The 21,880-nt window shown below is 37.2% G+C and overlaps 1 protein-coding gene across 1 annotated transcript in view; it reads right to left on the bottom strand.

Moving 5' to 3' along the window:
* ncoa3 (nuclear receptor coactivator 3) overlaps positions 1-18,767 on the bottom strand; it is a 52,217-nt gene extending 33,450 nt beyond the window's left edge. Inside the window, exon 1 of the mRNA XM_073825785.1 lies at positions 18,699-18,767. The gene's annotated coding sequence lies outside the window, so the exon portion shown is untranslated. The remainder of the gene's footprint in view (positions 1-18,698) is intronic.
* Between the last annotated feature and the right edge of the window lie 3,113 nt (positions 18,768-21,880).

The raw sequence follows: 21,880 nt of genomic DNA on the forward strand, positions 1-21,880 counted from the left end.
TAATGCTTTTAATATTTAATAATATTAAATTCTTAAAAAGTTCACTTAATAAATAACAACAATAACAAATAATAAATGAAATATAAACACGTTTATTTATTAAGTTATATTAATTTATTTAACTCGTGCAATTTTCAATGTCACGGTAATTGTTTTAACATTTAATAATATTAAAAAAAATATATTTCAATATTAATTTTCAGTATAACCTGATTAAATTAAATTTAAATAAATACATTTATTTATTTTATTTTGACCAGTTCAAAGCTATTTTCATACTGTATTATTTTGAGCACATTTTGAACAATAAACAATTTTAATAGATTTTCATATGTTGGCAATTTGCATATGTCATGGTAATGGTTGTAAAATTTATTAATAATAAATTCTTGAATATTTTACTGTTCATTAAATAAATCCTTTTTTTTTTTGACCGGTTCATGGTCAGTTTCATACTGTATTATTTTGAGCACATTTTGAACAATAAACAGTTTTGGGAACATAAAATGAAGATCCTAAAGAAAATCTAGACTGACCTAAAACAGGCCTTGCCTCTGTCTTTCTCTCTCGTAAACAGCTGGTTCTCTCGGAGGACAAACCAAACGCATTTTCTCCTCCATCATCCTCATTCACAAATCAAATTATGCAGTTTTCATAGTAAAGGGAGCTAAGTGCCCCATGCTGACCTCAGCCTGTGACCCCTTCTGTTCTCCAGGTTCCCTTTCCTCTCCCTCACCACATGCTGCCCCAACACGGGCTAAACGCCAGCTCGACGTAGGCTAACACTATTAAAAGCGTGTTTAAATGACTTATGAGCGCTGAGACAACAGAGAGGTCGAAAGAGCCGAGCACCCAGGGAGCACGAGAGAAAGGCCGAAGGCTGGGGAACGCTCCAAAGTGCCTCCGATATTGAAGATAAAAATCAACTAATCGAGTTTGAACTGCCAATACATTCGATGAAGCCTGGTCGGGTTCAAAAGGCTTTTCTGAATATTTCAAGGTTACACTCTCAGTCACCTTGGCAGAAAACCGTTGCCTGACTGGCAAGCCGCAGTTATTTCACGAAAAACGAATTGAGCTTCAAACAACGGAAGGTCTGGAAGCAGTCAAACGGTAACAGCTACACGAAACATTTGATCGGAGACATCATCATCTTTCATTTACGATGTCGAAAGTGAAGGAAATCAGTAAGTAAATGTGTCGCTCTCAAACAGAGAAACAAAACGCTTTTGAAACGAGTGCTAGCATGTCTTTACAGCCATCAAACTTCAACTAGGTCAAATACTCCAACAGATCAGTGCGAAAACCACAGTTATGCTGTGACCTTCCGCAGTTGTATTACACCGAAACAAAACTGAACCTAAAAATAAACCTGGAAACTTTCTGTAACAGCGCATTCTGCATCTAGACCTGCTTTAGCAGAGCCGCAGCTAGCTTTCGGCGCTCTACAGAGCAGAATGAGTGGGGTTAAAGGCCAGTTGCTTTTGTTGGCTTGTTCTTTTCTTAAAGATAACCCCTGACCTGCTCTGGGGTCAGCGGTGTGCTCTCGCCACTGCTGATGGTGTCTGACTGGGTGCTGAGTGAGGGATCGGTCACTACGCACTGATCCTGAACACTGTTTGGTCAGATGCTGATTGGAGACAAGCTCAGGTGATGAGTCAAACTGTCAGGAAGCATTGTGACACTTTCCTTAGGCTAAAAAGACACATCGGCCTTTTAACGTGCTCCAATTTCTAAGCATCTGACAGAACAAATAAATCACTGAGGATCAATTCACACTATAGGGCAGATATTGGTACATTTCAATCAATCAGAGTGATTTTTAGATCAAAATCCTGCTAAAGGGATAGTTTACTTGAAAATTCTGTCATTATTTATTCACCTTTATGTTGTTTGGCTGACTTTCTTGTGTGAAACAAAAAAGACGATTATTTCAAAAAGTGTTTAAAAGGCTAAATTAAATAAAGTCAACGGGGCCCAAAGTTATCTGGACCCAAACATTCTTCAAAATAACTTTTCTTTGTCTTCTGCAGAAGAAAGTAAGTTCATTTTGGGGTGAATTATCAAATGCAGTGTTGTGGTTAATTGCAGAGCAGTGTTATTTTAGTATTATTCATACACTATTATTGCATTTAATAATATTTTAAATTTTGCATTTTCAGTTTTTGGTTTAATTTTAGTTTTGTTCTGTGATTTCATCATTATTATTAGGTGTTTTAATATTTCTAGTTCACTTTAAATTATTTCTATTTCAATTCTAGTTTTAATGCCCTTGCGTTTAGTTTTTTCGTATGTAAAAATCACAGAAAATTAAACCCAACCCGATTTTTGGACAAGAATTTTGGACTCAACTTTCAGTTAATTGACATTTCTTTTTAAAGGGGTCATTGGATGCCCATTTTCCACAACTTCATATGATTGTTTAGGGTCTTAATGAATAGTCTATAATATACTTTGGTTAAAAATTCTCAATAGTAGTGTAATAAAACACCCTTTTACCTTGTCAAAATCAGCTCTGCAAAAATTCAACTCATTTTATTGCACGGTTCTTTACATGCAAATGAGCTCTGCTCAACCCGTCCTCTCTGCCTGGGATGATGAGCCGTATTGTTTACTTTATTCGCATTTAGCCTGGCTTAGTGGCGAAACTTGCCAACAAGCACATTAAAGGAGAACTCCGGTGTGATTTTGACCTAAAGTGTATTGAATCATGATACCGAGTGTGAACGTACCTTGCATATCATAGCCGATGCTCACAACAGGTTGTCAATGAGAGTGAATAGGGCATCAGAATAGCCATGTAAATAAATCACTGTTTTACGCCATTTACGAGGCACAAAGTAGCTCCACACTTCATTGGTAGACTTCCAAGGGCCCTGACATTTAAAACGAGACATTGAGAACTCAGAAAAAGCACCGGTAGTTTATTTACAAGTAGATTTATACAGACATTTTCCACCAGGAACAGACCGGTCGCCGCCATCTTAAATGTAGTCACGATAAGTCGAGTGTCGAGCACGAAGGAATTTATCAGGTTATCAACGTATCAGGTTGTAGTTTCCTTCGTGCTCGACACTCGACTTATCGTGACTACATTTAAGATGGCGGCGACCGGTCTGTTCCTGGTGGAAAATGTCTGTATAAATCTACTTGTAAATAAACTACCGGTGCTTTTTCTGAGTTCTCAATGTCTCGTTTTAAATGTCAGGGCCCTTGGAAGTCTACCAACGAAGTGTGGAGCTACTTTGTGCCTCGTAAATGGCGTAAAACAGTGATTTATTTACATGGCTATTCCGATGCCCTGTTGACTCTCATTGACAACCTGTTGTGAGCATCGGCTAACTGACCCCAGATTTCGGACAGCAGGACACAAACCGAGATGAGATATGCAAGGTACGTTCACACTCGGTATCATGATTCAATACACTTTAGGTCAATATCACACCGGAGTTCTCCTTTAAGAAAGGCTATTTGCAAAGATGCATAAAAAACCCTTATACTCACTTCCACCTTGAGTGAAGCCGCATCAGTAACGATTCGCACAAACTAGAAGCATATGTAGATCGGGATCAGCGCTTTCCTTTTTTAAAAATTAAAGTAATGCTATCATCTGTGTCTTCAGCGGCTAAGATGTCGGGAGTAAATTGCTACTGCTATGTTCATTATTACATCCAACAACAGAACACCTCAGTCACTCAATCTGAGGCATTCTTGTCTTCCCCTGCACCTGAGTCAACACAATGGTGCTTGGAGTCGGACTGTTTCAGCTCGGTGAGGGCGGGTCTAAAGTAAGGCGCTCATGTCAATCAACTCTGTCTATGTGCCGTCACACCAACAAGAAGCTGAGAATGACCTGATTTTAAAAAGGGGGCATTCATTTTAAAGATTAAAAAAAAAAACACTGGGTGGATTTTTATCATTGTAGAGTGGTTGTGTACACAAACTGTCAACACACATTAATGTTCACAACATGTAAAAGTGAGTTTAGCATCCTATGACCCCTTTAAGTTTCAGGTTATTTTTACGTTTTATTAATTAGTGAAAACAATATGGTTAACAATACAAAACAACATTAGCTGGGTTTCCATCCAACGTTGCGAGTTTAACTTGCGCACAAAATTAGAATATTGATAAAACATTTCCGAATAAGCACCATTTCCATCCAACGAGTCAAAGACAACAAAATCATCACTTTCTGATGAACTAGCATTTTTATAATCCCTAAGCCACTAAATATAACAACATTCATATATAAAAAACTACTTGTGCCTCAGAGTGAGCAGACGAAACACAATAAACGCAATAAAATAATTGTTTTCAGAGGTGGAGGCCAGCTGTTTGTGAACGCAATTGTGTTAGACAGTTCTGGGAGGCAATTATACAGAAACACTTGGATGACAGACTTTGTTTGGGCATTTTAGAATGACCATAACAACATTTCAGATGCTGTGCAACAAGATTGGTCTGCTGGTTAGTCAGGTTATGCCATCCCATAGTGCAAAGTCACATGATTTTTTTTTTGATGCGCATGTAGGAATTTATTCTGCAAATGCATTTCGATTCTCCATTATTCACATTGAAGGGTTAGTTGACGCAAAAATTAAAATTCTGTCATTAATTGCTCACCCTCATGTTTTTCTAAACCCAGAAGACCTTTGTTCATCTTCGGAACACCAAATTAAGATGTTTTTAATGAAATCCGAGAGGACAGCAATGGTCCTTCCACGTTCAAGGCCCAGAAAGGTACCAAAAACATCGACAAAATAGTCCATGTGACAACAGTGGTTCAATCGTAATTATATGAAGCTACGAAAATACTTTGTGTTATTATTTTGGAGCTTTTTGCACACAAAAAGTATCATAGCTTGATCAAATTACGATTGAACCACTGATGTCACAAGGACTATTTTTATTTTTAATGTCCTTACTACCTTTCTGGGCCTTAAATGTAGTAGGACCCTTGCTGCTCTCAGATATCATAAAAAATATCTCAATTTGCGTTCCAAAGATAAACTAAGGTCTTACGGGTTTGGAACAAAATGAGGGTGAGTAATTAATGACTTTCATTACGTGAACTATCCCTTTAACTGTTCAAAACCACCTAAAGTGAACTTAAAATTCTTTTGCGAAATAAGTTTTTTAAATTTTTTTTTTTTTTTCCAAATTTGCCATTTTAATATCTTGTTTCTAGTGCAATACTTCAAAATACACAAAACCAGCTATTGTCTCAAAGTTGACTGTGTTGATTAAAGTTGGCAATTCAACTTTGGCAGTTCAGGAACTGCATGCAAGTTTAGTTTGTTTGTTGGTTTGTGCCTTGAAATATCAGTTTTAAAATCATTCCGATGGTAAATGATGGCAATGGCACCTGTTTCTTTCCCAAGTTCTCCCCAAATGTCTGTTCTAGCTGTATGTAAGTTTGGTAAACACATACGAAATTCTGTGTGAAATTCCAAATGCATGTGTACAGCTATCCACTGTAATTACAATTGAGAACTCTACTCACTAAAAAGATTATTAACTCCAGGATTAAAATTTGCTGATAATTTGCCGATTTGATTTCCTTAAGGTTTTTGAGGAAAACATTCCAGGATTTTTCTCCATATAGTGGACTTCAATGGGGATCAGCTGTTTAAAGGTCCAAATTGCGGTTTCAGTGCAGCTTTTAAAAGGCTCTACATGATCTCAGCCGAGGAATAAGGGTCTTATCTAGCAAAACGATCGCACAAAAAAAAAAAACATATTAAATTACTTTAATATACTTTTTACCACAAGTGCACTAGCTCTGCATTCACAACTTCACGCATTACATAGTCACATTGGAACGTAGTCACGTTGGACGTAGGTGGAAGTACCAACCCACTGTGTTTACACAGCGAACGTGCAAAGAGTCAAATGGCATTTACCAAAGAAAAAAAGGTAAAACTACGATGTTGGTTGATTTTGAAGTTGGAGGAGAAAACCAATCCAGACATTTCCAATGCGTAATGCATGAAGTTGGGGACGCACATCTCAGAGCTAGTGCAAGACGAGCATTTGTGGTTACATTTTTATTTTACTTTTTTTTGAAAAGGAGCAATCATTTCGCTAGATAAGACTCTTGTTTCTTGGCTGGGATATTGTAGAGCCCTTTGAAGCTGCACTGAAACTGCAATTTGGATCTTCAACCCACTGATCCCCACTGAAGTCCACTATATGAAGAAAAATCCTCGAATGTTTTCCTCAAAAACCCTCCTTTCTTTTCGACTGAAGAAAGAAAGACATGAACATATTGGATGATATGGGGGTGAGCAAACTATCATGAAATTTCTATTCAGGATTGAACTAATCCTTTAACTGTAGGGAGCTCCAACTAGTTGCTTTAAGCACTTTTTGAAATCCGGACACATTGGCACATAGGCAAGGCTACAACCCCGACACAAACGTCTTATAAAAGTCAATGATGCCACTTCCCCTCATATCAAATGTTGTACAGCAGTCACAACAAGCTCCATTGGGGCACTTCCTGTAAAATGTTTGCCATTTGTCGTCACCTTTAGAGTCTGTACTCCACACTAAAGACAATAGATTGGATTAGTCCACCCACTGAAACGCCTGTGAAGAAAATGACAAATGTCAAGATGCGAAATGAGAGCAATAGATCATCCAAACAGCGTCAACCCGTGTTCTTGGCATCAGGGTTTCGAATCGCCATTTGCAAACCACAAAGGGTGAAAGGTAAAGCAGCTCAGGCCAGTATATTGTGATATATATAGCGGTAGGGCTTTGGCAGTGTGTGTATACATAATTCAAGTTTAATTAAAATTTAGTAACGACAAAAGGCCATTGCAATTGCAAGCCGCTCTATTAATAGTGCATTGGATAGATGGACCTCCTAGAGGGAAGAGGACGCCCATCATCTTTTCCACAGCGAGGAGAGCTGTCCCCACCCACGACTGGTCTCATCACCTTGACAACAGGCCACAAACACGAGTGAAGCCATGGCGACAGGCAGACAGACAGCAGAGAGACCAGGATGTAATCTGTTTTACCACACGCTTTTGGACTGTAACCAGTAGAATGACATGCATTTCAAACCGAAAGCCATAAGACCCTCCCACATCCTGTGCACAAACATCTAAACACAGAATCTCCACATTGAAATCTTCAATGTATTCAATGCAAATAGGCATTTGAGCCATTCTGGTCGAGCGTAGAAGGCAGATTGTGGTGTCCGTTCGGTCTGTCACGCTCTTTGATGACTGACACGTGTGTCTCAGGTGTGTGACCGGTCCCGACAGCACACGACGGCTGCGACAGTGGCTAATTAAAACATAAATGATGTGATTAAAGGGACAGACCGTTGCTTTCCCCACCTGGTGCAATCTTTTTTGTCGAGGTGCATCTGCTCTGCTGCAAAGATGACACCGCATACCCGTTTTCTCACCGAGCTTGTATTCTACCTTTGATTTAATCACCGCAATGCTAAAATCCTTTTCAGCGTTGTCCCTTCAACATCATCAGATTATCGGCCTGAGACAGAGAGATTATGGACTCTGTGACGCTCCTTGGGAACAAAAGAAAGCTGAAGCCTATGGAAATACACAGTGCAAAAGAGGGGTGCATCAACCTTGGATGCAAATAGGCTTTGCGGTATGAAGGTAGACATAAAAAGAACATCAGACGCCATGCAAAAACTACAGCCCTCTTTTCAAATAGTGTTGCAGAGGGGCGCTTCTATATTTAGAAGCTACTAATTTATTATAGACTTTACTTTTAGTTTGACTAAATAATCAGAAAATATATATTACAACACAAAAATGTAATTTTCAGCAAAAATAACTAAATTGTTATACACCAGTGTTTAAAAGTTTGGGGTTGGTAAGAATGTTTTTTTTTTTTAAATGCTCACCGAGGCTTCATTAATTTGATTAAAAATATAGTAAAAACAGTAATATTGTGAAACAACCGTTTCCAACCGTTTTAATACATTTTTACAAAATCTTGTGATGACAAAGCTAAATTTTCAGCATCATTACTCAAGTCTCAGTGTCACATGATCCTTCAGATATTATTCTAATATTCTGATTTGCTGCTCAAGAAACAGTTACTGTTATTTTCAAAGTTGAAAACATTTTTGCTGCTTAATATTTTTGTCAAAACCATGATACCTTTTTTCAGATTTTTTTTTTTTTGATTAATATAGGGCCCTATGAAATCTGTTTTATTTTTCCCCAAATTCCATGTTATTTTATCCAAATTTTCTTTATTTTTCCTAAATGCCGTTTTATTTTTTTCACAGATTCCGTTTTAGTTTTTCCCAAATTCCATTTTGTTTTTTATTTTCTGTCAAATTCAGTTTTATTATTCTGTTTTCTGTTTTAGTTTTTCTGGATTCGTTTTTATTTTTTTATTTAAAATTTTCCAGTCTCTGTTTTAAAGGTTAAATAAAAAAAATAATATTAAGCAAAAAGCATGTCTAACTAATTCAAATCATGAAACATACACAACTGAATAGCAGCTTATTAAAAGTTGAACAAAAATAACATTAAGGACCTATGAAAGACGTTTTATTTTTAACAAATTCTGTTTTCTATTAACTTTCTTGATTCCATTTTAATGGTTTCATTATGTTTTGATAATCAAAAGCCTCTCTACCTAACTCATTTTTTTAAATACTTAATTATTATTATTATTATTATTATATTTATTTATTTATTTATTTATTTTCAGAAATGCTATGTTGTTTATATTTTTATTACTTATATTTTTTAGTCCTAAATAAATTCTGGTAAATATATTTTCTGGTACTACGTATTCCTTTAAAATTGTATTATTAGTAGTAGTAGTAGTATCATTACATTAAGTATAACATTTCTGTCACAGTTTCTTCAAGTTAAACCAAACTTTTATTTTGACAGGTTGCTGTGAAGACCTTTAAGTTTCTGTTTGTATATGATATGACAGTAGTTTTCTCACAAGAAACTGTAAAATTTGCATGAAGTGACTCTCAGAGCAGTTCTAGAGAGTTTATGCAGTTCTTTATGTTCATGTACTCATATATTGAGGTGGCAGAGGCTGAAAACACTGCAAGAATCACTCGCGCTTCAGTATGAAACCGCGCGTCTGTGCCATTCTTTCACACAGAGACACACAGAACATCCAGGATTCAAATTTAAATAGTATTTTTGAGGCCTAAAAGTCACAGACACTAGTCCATATCCTCTTTTAATTTGAGTGTACTGACCTACTTTTGATTTATACATCCAAAGTTCTGCCTATTCTGTTCAATTTTACAGTAAATTTCATTGTTTTGACTGGATCCTGCAATTCCATCCGGGCCCCATTAATAGAAAAAAACTGCATTTATTTAAAAATACAAATCTTTAGAGAACTTTACAATTGTCTTAAGGTCACTTTTGACAAATGTAATGCTTTTACACAGTAGCGTATACTGTTATTGGTCACACAGCCCTTCAATAGCTACAAAATGTAAAGTGCTCAACCTTGGGTGCAAGAGGTCAAGAGGTGAAGATGGGTTACTTTAAACAGGAAGAGTTAAGCATACAGTTATAAAGGGGAATAGGAGAGTAGAAAGAAAAGGAAAGGCACAGTTCAAGTTTAAAATTCACTTTCATATGCGAGTAGCGATACTGAATGACTAAACTTGTGTTCGGACTAAATTTGGCCCCGTGACCCAAAACTGCACTGAAAGTTTTAGTCTGACTTTCTTTTACGGAGCATAGAATAAGACATTTTGAATAGTGCTAGACAAATAAATTTACCTATATTTAGCGATTTTAAAGGAATAGTTTGCTCAAAAGTAAAAGATGAGTTACTATCAAAAATAAAGTTGAGGACAACTAATTTTCACTGCATTTCAAAATACTGTATGTTTTTGTGTTTCACATACTCATCCTCATGTCATTCTAAACCTGTAAGACCTTCGTTCATCTTCTAAACACAAATGAAGATATTTTTAATGAAATCCAAGAGCTTTCTGACCCTCCATAGACAGCAAGGGTCCTTCCGCATTTAAGACCCAGAAAGGTATCAAGAACATTGACAAAATATATATTATCTGACATCAGTGGTTCAATCATAATTGTTTGAAGCTACGAGAATACTTTTCATTTGAACACAGAAGGACCCTTGCTGTCTATGGAGGGTCTGAGAGCTCGCGGATTTCTTCAAAAATATTTTTAATTGTGTTCCGAAGATGAACAAAGCTCTTAGAGGTTTGGAACGGCATGAGGGTGATTAATTAATGACCCAAAACTGCTCTGAAAGTTTTTGACTGACTTTTTTTTTTACAGAGCATAGAATAAGACATTTTTAATAGTGATAAACAGATACATTTGTCTATATTTAGCTATTTGAAAAGGAATGGTTTACCCAAAAGTGAAAGATTTGCTATCAGTTACTTTCAAAAATAAAGTTGGAACCAAACGGTTTTAAGTGCATTTCAAAATACTGTATGTTTTTTGCGTTTCACATAAGACAGTCAGTCATTGTTAAAGGAGTTAAAGGAGTAGTTCACTTTCAGAACGAAAATTTACAGATAATGTACTCACTCCCTTGTCATCCAAAATGTTCATGTCCTTCCTTCCTTCTTCAGTTGTAAGGAATTTATGTTTTTTTTAAATGGACTTCTATGGTGCCCCCGAGTTTGAACTTCCAAAATGCAGCTTCAAAGGGCTCTAAATGATCAAGACGAGTGTTTGAAATTAAAAAGTATATAAGCTGCAAATGTTTTTAGAAAATAACTGATCGTTTTGTTAGATAAGACAATTCTTCCTCGGCTGCGATCGTTTAGAGCCCTTTGAAGCTGCATTTAAACTGCATTTTGGAAGTTCAAACTTGGGGGCACCATAGAAGTCCGTTATATAGAGAGAAATCCTGAAATGTTTTCCTCAAAAAACACCATTCATATTCGTCATCCTTTCTTATCAAAATGATTGTTACGGATGCAAAAACGCAGAAAATCGAACCTGATCTGATTTTTTTTGGTGGACGAAAGTTTTGGGGACAGTGTGCAAACTCAACTGACATGACGTGAGGTCGTATTTATTTTTTAATGTGCGAAAATTTCAGACAAAAATTCTGTTCTCAGTGTGCACTGACCTTTAGTTCACCCAAATATGAAAATTCTTTCATTATTACTCACCCTCATGTCATTCCAAACCTGTAAGACATTCATCTTTGAAACACAAATTAAAAGGTTACTCCACCCCAAAATGAAAATGTTGTCAATGGGACAGTCAAAAAACTCCCGGTTTTCATCCAAATATCTTAAATTTTGTTCCGAAGACGAACTAAGCTTTTACGGGTTTGGAACAACATGGGGGTAAGTGATTAATGACACAATTTTTATTTAGGGGTGGAGTAGTGGACTGATGGCTGAAGGTCTGGTATCCATGGCAGCTTTCATTGGCCAAGGCCCGCCCATAAGGCCGTTTGACCGACATTTTCAACAACCAATTACAGTTTGCTTCGTTCAGTGTCACGTTTTGGGGCGTGGAAGTGTCCCCACAACAACAGACTGGCGTGCAACAAATCAGTCACTGAAATAACCAGCATTAAATGTTAAAAAAAAGAAGAGGGAGAACAAGCAGTAAGTCAGTCATTTGTTCACGAACGTTGCAAAATTGTATAACAACGATGTCGTCTGCATAAGCACCTCTTAGCAAAACACAGTAAATCAGTCTGCGCTTTGTTTTCCGGCGGACCGAAATTAATGCGACACGCGTCTCCCGGAAATCCTTTCAAATTCAACTGATCAGATGACGACTTCGACGTTCCTGAAGTGTTTCCAGTTAAGTGTGCCATATGCATCAGACGTTTAGCCAACGTTCTGTGGGCGTGATGTTTGAGGCTGAGACTAGTGGTGGAGTAACCTTTTAAGATATTTTTGATGAAATCCAAGAGCTTTCTGACCCTCCATAGAGGGGTTGGGTCGATAGACGATACCATCGTCCATCGCCGATGGCCGATAGACATCACGATGCTGAGCCGGCATTTTGACATTTTCCTGCCGGATCCGGCTCAAATTAAGCACTGGTGGAAACAGTAGGCTACAATGAATTAATTCGTTATGAATCTATTAATTAACGACGATGGCATCGTCCATCGCGATGTTTCACATTACACATCGTACGATGCCAAATTGGTCAACATTGCCCAACCCTACTCCATAGACAGCAAACGTCCTTCCAAGTTCAAGACCCATAAAGGTACCAAGAACATTGACAACACATATATTATCTGACATTAATGGATCAATCGTAATTTTTGAAGCTACGAGAATACTTTCATTTGAACACAGAAGGACCCAAAGGTCAGAAAGCTTTGGGATTTCATCAGAAATATTTTAATTTGTGTTCCAAAGATGAACAGGTCTTACGAGTTTGAAACAACATGAGAGTGAGTAATTAATGACAGAATTCTAATTTTTGGGTGAACTATCCCTTTAACGACTCATTTTGAAGAACCTCAAAGCTGGCACGCCATGATCCGTCACGAGACAAGCGAGAACGAATGACGTCAAACAAGAAAACTCGACTTGCGGGTTTGAAACAAGGAAAGAACGACTTAGACATTCTTCAAAATATCTTCTTTTGTGTTGCACAGCTTAATTAAAAGTCCTACAGGTTTGGAACAACACAAGAGAGATTAAACAATGACAGCATATTCATTTCTCAGTCATCTAATCCTTTAATTGCAGAGTAAATACGCTACAGTGATGCAGCTCAGTTGTAAAAAGTTTTCCAACACTACAGTGGGGTTTTGTAAGTGTGGAATTCTGAGTAACTCTCCACAAACCTTTCGTCAAATCGGGGGGGGGGGGGGGGGGGGGATGCTGGCAAAATGAAAACAAGGTGGCCGCTAAGCAGTTGAGAAGTTCATCCAAAGTTGACTTTCTCTCTTTCCATCTCTCTCTCTCCCCCTCTCCTTCCTCTAGGCTCGACTGCCGGAGAACGCATCTGGTAACGTTTACCTCGTGACTTCAAACTTTTCTCTACTATTATACAACAGGGCCCTAAACACAACACAAACACACACCAAGTCTTGCTAACTTTTTACAATGGTAACAAGACCAGACCAGGGCCTTTCCCTCCCGTGGGCTTATTCAGGTGAACCCGTTTTACGAGCATTCTTCAGCAGAGGGTGAGAAAGCCGAAGGAAAAAAAAAAACCAGGAGTGTGCACTTTTCACTCTTTAAACCTCGTTAGCCGCTTTCCCCCCTCTTTCTCAGCACTAACAGGAAAACAACTACGGAACGTGGAGAAATCTGAACTGGGCTGGAAAACGCAACAAATTAGGTACGACAGCAATGAGAAAATAAAAAAGCAGACACAATATTTTCCTCCTCGAGCCCTTTCGCCGTCTCGAGAGAAAGTCTTCATGCACAGAAACCCAGAAAGTGTTTGCATGCATTTTCAAGTTTCACTTTCAGACACCCACAGCACTGCAGAGAGCTTCCTTCCGCGTATGTGTGCGTATCGCGCGCACGCCGTCGCCAGGCACATCCAGCTCGTCGTCACAGCCCGAACGACCTTGAGCCAGTCGTGCAGGAGTGTCGTCATGGCAACACAGCTTTACACAAGCAGCCACAGCTGGATGCAACTTACACATTCCTTTTAAATTCGACTTGTGCTATAGGACACATGAAGGGAGCTGTAAAACGCAGCGGCGACGCTCGCACGCAGATGCCACGCGGAGACTCTTAATTATGACTCATAAGTTTCCAAATGATTCGCGCAGAATTTTTGACTTGCGAAAGGCAGACCTTCATGGTTAAGTTGGGTGAAGGGAGAAAGTTGACAATGTGATGTTTACGAACCGAGTAAACAGAAAGAAAAACTGAAAATTCATTCCATGATAAACAATCTGGCATGCATTCACGGTGCTTAAGGTGCTCTCTTTTCTCTTCTCCAGTTAGCAGAATGGAAACTTACCACAGTCTACAGATGAGTGGCATAAATTAGAGCTCCAACTCCGAAATATTTACGTTTGTTTTCATTGAGGATCTGAGCGGAGCAATAAATCATTAATAACCTGTATGTTTCAAGAGGTTCGTTTTTCGATTCATTTTGCACACATGAGTCACTGAGATGTGAGTCAACCTCGCCACACGTATTAAAAGTTTACAGGGCTAAAATAAACCTCCCGCACCGACACCTTTAACTACTCCGAGCAAAAAGCCATCGCAAGTAGCAGGTATCACATTTCAATTAGTGCAACAATCAAGCTTTTGTTTCAACCCACCGCCACCAACACAAGCGCCTTGGAGCAACACTATACACCACCCCCCCTCCCAATACCATTAATCTTACATTTGAAACAAACAGACAGATACATGATATAACTGGACCATTTTCCCTGCTCTGAAAATAACCCATCTCCCACAACCACACTGTTTTCTCACGTCGCACTCGGAGGACGGCATCGCTTCAACTTCGTCAAGTATTGTGGATTGACAAATGCAAAATGAGCGGGGACCATCAGATAAGTGTCAGGAAGGTGACGAGAAGCACATTAGTCATTCTGCCGTTTCGCTAGTCACAACCTCCTGCGATCCAAGAGGAAACCACACAATATCTGTGCAGAAAGGAACAATTATAATAGACAAGACGTTTAGTAATATTTCAGTCAGAAATTCAAATAACTTCAATTGGTTTTGGTCTACTGTGGAACATGGAAGGTGAACTTTGGATGAATATCTTAGTCGCTCTTTTCCAAATAATGGAAGTGAATGAGGACAGGAACTCTCAAGCTCCAAATTATACACAGTTGAACTCAAATTTAATCTGACACCTTCAACATTTCTCACATTATTACAGATTATTCGCTATAGTTTAGAAAATGGCAATAGAACATGACAAGAAGAAGAGTTAAACTGATCTTGATAATCACTAATGAATTAGTCAAACTACAATTTATTGAGACACATTATCACTGTTTGAAAGTTAAACTGAGTCTGCATGAATTAATCTTGATAATGTCAGATAACTTAGGGTAACTAAGGCATTTAACAAAACATGGTCAGGTCAAAGTGTCAGATCAAATTTTTGAAGACTTGGCTTTAATGTGTAACTGTTTACTTTATTTTGCTATACTCACTTACATAAATGAACTATGGTGTCCTGCACCCACTAGTTAAATTATATCTAGTGTCTGAATAATTTTTTGTTTGACTGTATAAAAAAACAAACATCATAAAAAGTGGGTCATAAGACTTTGCACAAGTCACATGATAGTTTTGCATGACAAACAGACCAAAACTAAAGCTATCTCTGAAACGTCTGAATGAATCGTTCTTTTGAGTTGATGAATCATTGAGCTGAAATGCTTGATCCAGTTCACAAAACTTTTCTGAATGATCCAAAAACATGAATCACTGACCTGTATTGCTATAGATAACAAAAAATAAAAATATTCAAATGTGTTTTCAATAACTGAAATAAAATAAAATGTTACTTTGGTAACTTACTAAAATACAATATATTCATATACAATATATAAGTCGAAGTACTAAAACTAAAATAAAAATGAATGCTAGATATAGAAATACCTTACAAAAACCAAAACAGAAAAATAGAAAAGCACAAAAAGTTAGGTGAAAATGTAAAGATGATTTGAAATAGTTGCTGTCAAACGGTTAATCGCGATTAATCGCATCCAAACTATAAGATTTTGTTTATATATGTGTGTGCACTGTGTATATTTATGTTCATATAAATACACACATGCATGTATATATTTAAGAAAAATGTTGTTTATATATTAAATATATTTATTTATAATATAAATTATATGAATATAAACATATCTGTAAATACATGGATATATTTTCAAAATATATACTGTATGTGTGTGTGTGTGTGTGTGTGTGTGTGTGTGTGTGTGTGTGTGTGTGTGTGTGTGTGTGTATATATATATAAATAATACACACACGTATATTATGTAAACACACTTTTATTTTGATTGTGATTAATCGCGAATAATCGTTTGACAGCACTCATTTAAAATATGAATAAATACTATATTATAAAAAAAATACTAAAACAGCATTGTCAATTTAATGGTTTAATTAATTTTTTAATAATCAAAAGCATCTCTAATTAACTGATTTTATAGAAAATAACTTTTTTTTATTTTTTAATGTGTATTCAATTTTTTTTCTGCTAAACAAACTAAAAATACATTTTCTGGTAAATATTCATTTTTTAAAAAGTGTTTCAATATTAATTTTATTAGTAGTAGTTGTACTATCATTACACTAAGCAACATATTTCTGTCACAGTTTCTTCAAGTTAAACCAAACTTTTATTTTTAAAAACGGGTTGCTTTGAAGACCTTCACGTTTAATATGACAATAGTTTATCTCAAAAGAAATGGTAAAATGCTTATAAAGTGACTCTTAGAGCAGTTCTGGATATTATGTTTATGTGTTCATGTACTTAAAACATTGTGAACGTCACGCACACTTCAGTATGTGTAGTAAACAAAATGGCGCATCTGTGCCATTCATTTACACAGAGACACACAGTAGATGGCAAGATAACCAGTGAATAATAACTTAAATTTTGGCCTTTAGAATACATGAAACATAACCAAAAGTCATATGGTCGACTTTTATGATACTTCATCATGCTTTTGCCACCGAATGTCCCGATTCAGTCTAAAATAATATTTTTTTTAGATTAACTACTCTTTAAAATCAATAATACTAAATGTAAGATGTTTAAATGTTAAAATCAAAACTCAAATGGTCCTTCCAAAATCATGGGAAATCTTTCGCACAAGCATTTTTTTCTTCTTCCCCTGAGAGTATCCGAGTTAATGAGTTATAGACCCCAAGCTAACAAATGGACGAGGACAGAGAATCTATGCATCCTTTAATTCTTAACCCCATCTGCAGTCAAAGCGTTCAACACAAGATTGATTCATAGTTAATGCAGCCTGACGCTCGGCGTGTGAGAGAGAGGGAGCTGGGGAGAAAGGAACAGATAAAGGGGGAAGGGGGGCTCAGCCTGCGACCAGTGTGAAGAAGAGTTCAGAGGGTCTTTTCCCACACGCAGTCAGGGCATCCGTGGGTCCCGTAGCGTGTGAGCATCAACATACACCGCTGTGCATAAAGCATGTTCGGTTCTCATGCACGCCACTACAGAAATGCTTTAAAAAAATACACACTATTTTTATACACTGAATAAGAGCACTACAGGCTAAAGAGGCTGCAGCTTTGAAATTTAATAACATAATTATTAGGAAGATTCTTATTGCTCCGTGGAGGCAATAAAAGCAAATCAGTCATGGTTCTGACAATATGTTATTAAACAGTAAGAGCACAAGCGTGTTATCTACCTGTGTACTTTCAGCGTCCAAAATATATTTCAAAGCATCAGCAGCATGTGCATTTTAGGGAAACGTTGGTCCTATAAATGTGGTTCTGTGATGTTTCTATAAATGGGCAGTGAATATTTTCGAAACGGTGGGATGTGGTCAAACTCTCCTAGCACAGAAACTGCTGCATTTGGATCACTACATAATGCAAATTGCTGTAAATTTAGAGGAACTTCCTCAAACTTCTCAGCAGCGCTGCAGTGCACTGAATACCTCAGGCTAAATCATTGCAATTAACATTGCAAGAGCAAAGAATGGGAGTGATAAAAATAGTGTGTGATGGCTCTGATAAGAATCGTTCACGTTCCTGCGTTCACAACGCACGTCTAAAACACGCCTGTCATTTCCAACAATGCTGTCTGGGTAGAGAGTTCACTGGAGTTTGAGACACAGCCATAATTACAGCATCAAATACAGTCAACACAATCTTTATCATGACAAATATGCTATATGAAAAAAGACAACATGGACTTATCCTGCATCACTAAAGTGGTCACCACTGATTTGACCCTTCAACTGTTTTCTCAGGTAGCTGTTTAAAAGTAAAAAACACTGTAAATAATGCCCAGCTTTGATTTGTTCATTTATAACCTATGATAATTTAATCTCCACCCTCTGTGTCATTCACCAGGAAACTATCTTGTTGTTTGGGTCACATGCAAAAGGTACAAAACATCCTCATAATATCCAAACAGATCATTTGAGGTCAATAAGTTTTCATTAAAGGTCAGAATGAAAGTTGGAAGACTGAATAAAAATAAGTATTTGTGATAGTGACAGATGAAGGATTAAGACTGTTTTGTTCAAGCAAACTAACTTCAGCTCAAGTAAACTATCAGGTGATCAAAAAAACTTGCTGTTGATCAAAAATGTAAAACTAGCAAAAAGTGCATATTGTATTAATATTATATAAACTAAACACTGGAATAGCACAGCAATTAGAAAAACAACCTCATCCATTAGAGTTGATGCACATCTCCGATTATAAAATGTTCATTAACTTATCAAAACAGTGTTAAAACTGCGTTTGCTTAATAGTGAAATGTTAATACGATCGCGTGCGAATTTGTGTTTAAAATCCACAAACGGATCTAGTTTGTAAAGTAAACAAACAAGCTGGAGAATGTTGTCTCTGGCAACACCGTGTTACTACGATTATTGTCTCAAAGGCAGAATAACTAGGTGGCAAGATCTCCACCGTGGACAAGAATGTACTTCTGAATAACCGGCATCACGTAACATTGTTGCACGAACACAACAATTGCTCAAATGTATCGATTTACGATCGCGATGAAGTGCTTCGGTTTACTTACCGGTGTAAATGTATCCAGTGAAACACTCCAGTTTCTTTAAGCCACTTCTACGCATCCGCCATCTTCAGCATTAGCTATGTTTGTTTAAATGGGAAACACTCCCAAAGCTTAAAGAAGCCTGCCCGAACCGTACGCGCGGGGGCTTCTGGGTAAAGTAGTTCTGCCTTTCAGGCGCTACGCGCGTTCCAAACAGAGCTACGGAGGAAAGAAACTACAAATACATGAACCCCCGCAGATCGAAAAATAGACATCCAGTAGGAGATGGGCAGTAGTAGCAATATCGTAGAAAAAAATATAGTGCATTTATTTTTAGCTCATCCAAGGACCACATAGAGATAACAGTCACGTATCCCTAATGAGCAGGCTGACGTACGCCTTTATTTACATAAATTGAGTGTGACGAATTCGCGGTCTTAGCCGGAGATCGAATTATGTGTTCGTGGTACACCTTTTTATTCATAGTCTGTCAATTACTTTATTGACACTAAAACATGTACACAAGTCTCATGTGGTCTACCAACATTGCTTTAGTATGAGACAAGAACACACATGAAACTCACTGTGCACGTAATATATATTACACACACAAAGTATACATTACACAATAATCACGATGTGCAAGCACTTGCACAATTACTTTAAGTTGCTGAATATGCACAATATTGCATAATGCGAATTAGTAATTCATTCCGCACTAAAATCGACACTACTGTGGATGTTTAAGTATGGAGGCAAACATCTATAATTTTAGTTTTCATTGCTAACATGTTTCTTATTCTATATATGATATTATGCATTGATTTTATTGTGCACTGATAATGCTTGCAAAGCAAATGGGTGACATACTGTATTTTATATTGCTAGAAAGAATCTTGCAAAGGTGAATGCCCCTGAATATCTATTTTAAGTGTGCAAATAGTAAATAATATTAAATAAAATTGTAATACATTTAGTAAATTGTAAATGCATGTGCAGGAGGAAGGGCTATGGAATAAAAGCTGTAATGTACAATATATATGACACAGCAAACTTTGATACCCATACTGTAAATGATCAAAGGCTATGTTTCCATGTCTAAAATGCGTAATCAGATTGAATTTTGTAATGCATCTTTTTTTAGATCTTCATGTAAAAAGAAACAAATGGTCAAAAAAGAATTTTAGGACACGCTCGTATTCTTGTGGTCTGCAGAGGCTGTAAGTGCTCTGCCCTCTGAAGACCAGACATGGAAGATAGCAATGAACTCGTCTCCATGGTGATCTCTGAGGCATACCAGTGTAGAATTTCAACTGTTGGAGAAGGAGACAGCGCTAAAGAGGGAGGGAGGGAAGGAAAAAGAGAGGGGAGGTAGGAACGGTGGGAGGGAGGGGGAGGGGAGAGCGGGGAGAGAGAGACAGACTGAGAGAGATGGAGAGAGAGAGAGAGAGTAGTAATTAGCTCATTGCTTGCTGTTTCCTGTCATGACAGTTCCCTGCTATACAACCTCTGGTCTCATCTGGGCAAAAAACATAGACGTGAGAGGTGAAACTGAGGCATCAAGTCATTTAGCTGAGGGAAAACTCATATAGCTATAGAATATATATATATACATTTATATATTTTATTTCATGCATGGCACTTTTTCATGTGTTGCTTATTAATTCTTATTTTTAAATAGCAAAGAATAATAACATGCTATATAATATCAATTTTTTTTGCTTATGAGCATATTTGACCACAAAACTGAGAGAGCCCCAATAACATTCTTCAGAAACCCAGAAAGAGGCCCATAGACCTGTTGTTGTTCCCTCCCCCAATTCACAGCACAATCTGACTTCCCCCTTTCCGAGAGTGTGAGATGGTTTACCCCCCAACCCCCTCGCTCTGTCTGTCCCCTTTGAAAGGACAGGAGATAGCAGTTTTAAAGGACAGGAGATAGCCCCCCAATCATCTGCATCTATAGATTCTCTACCTGCAAACATGCAGTCATGAACCTCTCCTTGCCCATCCCCTCTCCAGATGAACTGCTTTAAAGATTTACTAGGTTAAATCACCTCTTCAGGAATGTACGAATGAGCAGTGAGTAAAAAATCACAATAATTCTATCTGTTTGATTCAAGGTTAGGAAATTGTATCACTGCACTTAAAGCTCTTTAAAGGGATAGTTCACCTAAAAATACCATTCTGTCATCATTTACTCATCGTCACGTTGCTCTAAACCTGTATTGGTTTCTTTTTATTCTGTGGAAGCTAGAAAAAGACATTTTGAAAAATGGCTCGGTGTTGTTTTTTGACCATACAATAGAACAGTACAGTTTGGCTACTGAAATATCTCCCTTTGTGTTCCACTGAAGAAAAAAATAGGGTGAGTAAACAATGATAGATTTTTCATTTGTGGTTGAATGATCCATTTAAGGCAACTGAGTGATATCTAAATATCTTCTAGATCAGTATTTCAAAAAAAAAAAAAATCTATATACAGTTTTATAACTAAACTGCAGTAAACCAGCAAATACCTGCAACTCGCATGAATATCTTAAGATACTGTAGATATGGAGCTGAATAAAATCAGTGTGCCTATGGAAAAACTCTCCATACCATCAATATTTCTTTGGCTTGAGATCTTCCATGCTGTGTGAGTGTGTGTCTGTGTCAGTATGTGTTTTGATTTATTAATGCAGCAGGGAGTCTCAGACAGCTGTCCTCAGCATAGATGACAACATGCGAGCAGAAAGCTGAATAGCTTCCTCTAGTGGGCAGCCTGTGACATGACTTTGACGATTTCTGAAGGATTTTGTTTTTAGGTGATGTTAAGCGTTCTATTTAATAGTTTTGAATTATGTATTAACATGGGTAGCTTTCATTTGGTTACTATCATTCATCAAAATGTCGTCTTCTGCGTTCCACTGACGAAACGAAGTCATACAGGTTTGGCATGAAGTAAGTGTGAGTAAACGATGACAGAGTTTTTATGTTTGAGTGAACTATCCTTTTGGGATTAGTCATTGAACGGCTAATTTTAGTGCTAATCTAAATATTGGGGTGAACTTGACCCACTAATATTTCTCTGTTTTGTCTAAGGAACTGGGCTAGTGAGGTAGCACCTTGTGCTTATAAATTATAAAAGTAGCAGTTTCCTTTAATTAAATGTACACGTTTTTGGTTCTTTTGAGATATTAAGATACAAATTCTGGTTTTGCAAG

This window comes from Garra rufa, chromosome 20 (genome assembly GCF_049309525.1).
Source record: "Garra rufa chromosome 20, GarRuf1.0, whole genome shotgun sequence".
Lineage (NCBI taxonomy): Eukaryota > Metazoa > Chordata > Actinopteri > Cypriniformes > Cyprinidae > Garra > Garra rufa.